This window comes from Magnolia sinica, chromosome 11 (genome assembly GCF_029962835.1).
Source record: "Magnolia sinica isolate HGM2019 chromosome 11, MsV1, whole genome shotgun sequence".
NCBI classification, from domain to species: Eukaryota; Viridiplantae; Streptophyta; class Magnoliopsida; order Magnoliales; family Magnoliaceae; genus Magnolia; species Magnolia sinica.
The window spans coordinates 73,481,535-73,486,606 of NC_080583.1; the positions used below are offsets into that span (position 1 = coordinate 73,481,535).

At 39.7% G+C, this 5,072-nt stretch overlaps 1 non-coding gene across 1 annotated transcript; it reads left to right on the top strand.

Annotated features, from left to right (window-relative positions):
- The first annotated feature begins 4,102 nt into the window (after positions 1-4,102).
- Positions 4,103-4,209, top strand: LOC131219700 (small nucleolar RNA R71). The gene has a single exon (XR_009158346.1). It is a non-coding gene; the product is annotated as a small nucleolar RNA R71 (small nucleolar RNA).
- Positions 4,210-5,072: the final 863 nt, after the last annotated feature.

Below are 5,072 nucleotides of genomic sequence, written 5' to 3' on the forward strand. Positions count from 1 at the left end.
ATGGGGTGCTCACCTTGTGAGAGATACCGTATTTCTTCATTAAGCTTTCGAATGGTCTATTACAAAAGTGTGAGCCCCCATCATTAATGATGGCTTTAGGCGTTCCGAATCGAGAAAGGATGTTCTCTTTTAAGAAGTTAATAATCGTGCGATGGTCATTATGTCGGCACGGAATTGCTTCGACCCATCTAGTGACATAGTCTACCAAGCAAAATATACAATTTTTCAAAGGATTGGGGGAAAGATCCCATGAAATCAATGCCCCAACAATCAAATACTTCTATGATAAGGATGGGATTCAAAGGCATTATATTTCGACGGGACAATGCTCCCAATTTTCGACAACGCTCACAAGCCTTGCAAAACTCATAAGTGTCCCCTGAACATAGTAGGCCAATAAAAGCCACATCAGAATCTTTGCCGTGGTCTTTTTAGCAAAAAGTGACCACCACAGGCTAAGAGTGACGAAGGAGATGACACTTTGATGCTCATTGTCTGGCACACATCTCTTTAGGATCTGGTTTGGGCAATATTTAAATAAATATGGATCATCCTAAAAAAGTTGCGTACCTTGGTAAAGAATTTCTTCTTATCTTGCGCAGTCCAATGTGTCGGTATGGAACCTATGGCAAGATAATTAGCAATGTCAGCGAACTAAGGTGAATGAGAGACTCTGAATAATTGTTCATCAGGGAACATGTCATTCATATGTGTCCTTTCAAGGGAATCAGAGGGATTAAGGCGAGAAAGATGGTCAGCCACTACGTTCTCTACTCCCTTTTTATCTTTTATTTCTAGGTCAAATTTCTGGAGTAGGAGGATCCATCGTATCAGGTCGGGCTTAGCATCATTCTTAAACAGAAGATACTTGAGCGCCACGTGATCAGTGTAAACAATGATCTTGGATCCGATCAAGTAGGACCGAAATTTGTCTAAAGTGAACACTACGGCCAAGAGTTCCTTTTCCGTAGTCGAGTAGTTTACTTGGGCAGGATTTAGAGTCTTACTTGCATAATGAATAACGTAGGGTTTCTTATCTTTTCTCTGGCCTAGAACCGCCCCAAGAACATAATCAGACGCATCGCACATAAGTTCAAAAGGAATGCCCCAGTTAGGTGGTTGTATGATGGGTGCACTAGTCAACATGCCCTTAAGCTTAGTGAAAGCCTTTTGGCATTACTCAGTCCACTTGTATGGTGCATCCTTTTGAAGTAGATTACATAAAGGATGAGAGAGGTGACTGAAGTCCTTTTATGAATCGTCTATAAAATACAGAGTGTCCTAAGAAGGATCGCATGTATCGTATGTTCTTGGGTGGAGGTAAGTTAGAGATAAGATCAATCTTAGCCTTATCTACCTCGATTCCTTTGGACGAGATGATATGTCCAACGATAATTTCCTTATAAACCATGAAATGACACTTCTCCCAATTAAGTACCAAGTTATTTTCTTCACATCTTTTCAGCACACATTTAAGACTCTCTAAGCACTTGCTGAAAGATGAACTGAAAACAGAGAAATCGTCCATGAAGACCTCTAGATATTTTTCCACCATGTCAGAAAAAATACTCATCTTACATCGCTGAAAGGTGGCAGGGGCATTATATAATCCGAATGGCATTCTTCTGTAAGTAAAGGTGTCATAGGGACATATAAATATGGTCTTTTCCTAGTCCTCAGGGGCGATTTAAATCTGATTATAGCTCGAATACCTATCAAAAAAATAGTAATAGGAATGACCAACTAGCCTTTTCAAGATTTGATCAATGAAGGGCAAAGGAAAGTGGTCCTTCCTCGTGACGGTATTCAGCTTCCTGTAGTCAATGCACATTCTCCAACCAGTAGTAACTCTGGTTGGTATGAGTTTATTATTGGCATTGGCTATGATGATAATTCCAGACTTCTTAGGAACCACCTGAGTTGGACTCACCCATTGACTATTGGATATAGGGTATATGATACTTACATCCAATAGTTTTAGAACCTCGACCTTAACCATTTCTTTCATGTTTGGATTTAGTTTACGTTGTGATTGCCGTGAAGTCTTTGCATTATACTCAAGATATATACAGTGAGTACAAATCGAGGGGTCGATTCCTTTGAGGTCTGCTATCGTCCATCCAAGGGCTCCCTTATGCTCAATGAGAGTAAATATGAGCATACTCTCTTATTCTTTTTCCAGGTAGGCAGAGATCACCACCAGGTATGTCTCGTCTTAACTTAAATAGACATATTTCACATCAGAGGGCAAAGGTTTTAGGTCAAGCTTTGGCGGCTTGAGGTTAGATGGTAGAGGCACTACATTAGTTTGAGGTAATTCTTCAAATTGTGGGCTCCACCGGTTAACTTCAAGTACCGGTGTACCATCAGGCAAGGCATACGTCTCCCTAATCATGTCATCATCAAAATCATGGGAGTGGGCCAGGCACGTCTCTAGAGGATCAGAGGATAAGGTCAGAGGTGTCGTATCTTCCACTAAAGAGTCAATCATGTTAATGTCGTGAAAATCATCATCATCCTCTAAGTTTCCTGCCATTATTGAAAAAGATGTTTGACTCCAATGTCATATTTTCAAAAGACATAGTCATGACACCATTCCCGTAATTAATAATTACATTTGAAGTGGCAAGGAATGAGCGACTAAGAATGACGGGAATCGAGTGCTCGTGTTATTGATAGGTTCGGTGTCCAGGAGATAAAATCTACGGGGTAGTAAAATCTATTAACTTGAACCAACACATCCTCAATTATGAGCGATCGGCAAGTTGTAGTGTGGTTAGGGTGGGTTTTAATGCACCCAAACCTAACCGTTTGTATACCGAGTAGGGAATCGATTGACGTCGCTCCTAAGTCAAGAAGTGCATGATCAATTTGATAGTCCCCGATTACATATGATATGGTTGGGCTACCGGATCTGAACTTTTCTACAAGATGTCTTACTTAGGATGACACTCACTTTCTCGTTCAAGAAGATCTTCTTTTGAATACTCTGCCGTCATTTGGTCGTGCATAAGTCCTTCAGAATTTGGCATATAAAGGTATTTATTTTATGGCATACAAAGATCAAGTAGAGGAATGTTGACTTTCACTTGTTTCAACACCTTTAGAATATCCTAAGAGTTAGAGAGAGGTTTTGGAACAACCAACCGTTGGGGAAATGGAGCAACCGGCTTCTCTAGAAGTTCGGTTTTAATTTTTGTGGGGATCACTAGGTCCATCATTGTTGTCCTCTTTTGGTTCTTGAGGCTTTTCAGCCCTAACCGGAAGGGTTTTATCAATGATCTTACCTCTCCTAAGAGTGGTGATGGATTTAGCTTGTTCCATCTGATTTGAAGAGATAGGGTCACTTATTTTATATTACGGTTTGAGATTGGGGAGAGGTTAAGTAGGAAGCATCCCCTTCCCTCCACTTGTTAATTGTGACTCTATCCTTTGAATAGACGACGCAAGCGCTCCCAATACTGTGTGGATATTGTGAAACGTTTGTGCCGAATTCTAATTAAGTAGCTCTTGTTCTCGAATATGTTTTTGAACTGGATCCTCTTGAGGTTTCCCTTGATTTAGAATTTGATTGAAAAAACCTTAAGGGGTAGCAATTTGTCCATTCTTCTAACTGAAGTTTGGATGATTTTTCCAACCAGGATTGTACGTATTAGAGGTCGGTCCATTGAAAGGTCTTTGATAAGTATTTACGGCATTGGATTGTTCATTCAACACTTCTCGAAAGGTGGGTATCGTAGAATAATTTTCAGTTGTATGAATGTTGCAACCACAGATGTCGTAAACACTTTCATTAACCTTATCCTTCTTTCCTTCCATGGCCTCAAATTTTCTTATGAGCGTAGTCACTTTATACTTGAGATCATCCTCTTCTTTCAAGAGATACAATCCACCTTTCTCCTTAGATTGAGTCGGCCTAGACGTGGTGTTCGATTTTGGGTAATAGTCCCATGATTGTGTTTTTTCAGCAAGACTATCGAGGTAATCCCATACCTCGTCGACATTTTTATTAATGAATTCTCTATTACACATTGTCTCGACCATTTGGCGCATGGAAGATGTCAGTCCATCGTAGAAAAAATTTGTAATGCGCCACGTTTCAAAGCCGTGTTGTGGGCATGAACTGACCAAATCCTTGAACCTTTCCCAACATTGGTAAAATATTTCATCCTCCTTTTGGGTGAAGTTCATGATTGCTTTTCTAAGGGTAATCATTTTATGATGTGGAAAAAATTTCTTTATAAATTTCCTCTGCATATCATTTCATGTGCCAATGGATCTAGGATGCAGTGAATGTAACCACGTCTTAGCCTTCTCCTTCAAAAAAAAAGGAAAGACCTGACTGTGTCCTCAGACACATTTTGAAAATATAAAGTGGCTCTGATCTCATCAAACTCTTTCAAATGTAGATATGGTTCTTCGAATTCAAGCCCATGGAACTGAGGAAGGAGTTGGATCTCCCCTGGCTTGATATCCATGTGTCTTGCATTCTCAGGAAAAACCATGCATGAGGACATACTCACCCCTGCCGGTTGTAAATAATCTCGTAAAATATGAGGCGGGGTGCTTGATGCACCTTATTCTCATCCTAGATGTCCTCCACCCTAGGTTAGGGTAGAAGAGATTGGTTTTCAGTCATCACTTCAATTAACTCAAGGGATCTTGAGCAATGTCTGGTCCTGCGATGGATAGTCAACCCCTCAACCAATCCTCCTTCGGTCAAGAGACATTGAGTGTTGTCATTAGCCCACTTGGGCATGAAACACTCGCAACCCTCAATCAGATTCTAAACCTAAACCTAAGAGAAATAATAAAAATAAAGAAAAAAAATAGAGGGTGGAAAGAAGTTATCAGATTGGAGTCCCTAAGTTAAAAACCTGCAAAACAAACCAAAACAAGTTAGTTTCTAAAAGAGAAGGGCTAAAATTAAAAAAATCCTTAAAAAGAAAGATAGAAGTAAACTAGTTTCTAAAAGAAGAAATTCCTGAAAGAAAGTGAAAATTTCTAAAATAAATTAGGAAAGTCTTAAACTAGAAAGTAAGTTACTAAAAGAGATCTGAAAAATAGAAAGG